This window comes from Setaria italica, chromosome IX (genome assembly GCF_000263155.2).
Source record: "Setaria italica strain Yugu1 chromosome IX, Setaria_italica_v2.0, whole genome shotgun sequence".
Lineage (NCBI taxonomy): Eukaryota > Viridiplantae > Streptophyta > Magnoliopsida > Poales > Poaceae > Setaria > Setaria italica.
In genome coordinates, this window is record NC_028458.1 from 50656870 (window position 1) to 50657763 (window position 894).

An 894-nucleotide genomic window follows, 5' to 3' on the forward strand; every position below is an offset into this window, starting at 1 on the left:
GTCGCCTCAGCCTCACCCCCGGGTCACGAGTTATGGCCGTCGTTTTCTCACTTAAGTGCGCTTTGGAAAAAAGAGGGCACCGTGCAGGGAGCGCTACACAGTTTTTACCCAGTGGAATCGAAGACCTTTTCATGTCATCGTTCAGGTCCTGCTCGTGCTATTCGATATGATCTGCAGTGCACGTACGCTGCCTGGTAGCCGTCCAAACACCTGAACCAATCACGCTGGCTTCGCGTCGTCTTCGATCGTATTGCAAGGCCCAGGTCGAAGCTTATTTTGCCCCTGCGATCGAGCGTGCGACCGCGCTGCCGAGGAGAAGCGAGAACGCCGCAAGTGTGGTCGACTGGTCGTGGCGTCGTGCGCGGTGGTGGGAGCGGCGAACAACGAGTGCGGCGTCATTGTTGATGGACGGAACCAAAAGAGAGGCGCCACCAAATTAAAAGCCGTCACGGGCGTCGTCACTTGGGAAAGCAAGGGCCAGGAGCTGCCGCCTTTTTGACCGCACCACCACGTACGAAACGTATCGTACCTTTGTCTCCATCCTGCCACGGGGAAGGATGGTCGCGTCCCGTGCTGGCTTTGCTTCCCCAAGTCACAGTCAATTTGTTCTGCGTCGTCCTTGGATACCAGCATGTTCAACGTAGGAGTTTCGTGAGATTTTCGCGCCGTTCAAGCCAAAAACAAAAAAGATGTTGCAACGGTTTTAAAGGAAATCATTTGATTTTTGCTTAAAGACGTGGAAAAGTTTTTGCGTACCAAAACAATCTCGCATACGCGAAGACGCAAATTTTAAAACCGTTTTCACACGAATTCTAAAGGAAACAGTTTGACTGTTGCATAAACTTTTTTTTTAAACATAAACTAGCATCGTGGAGAGACCATAGATAAGGTCTC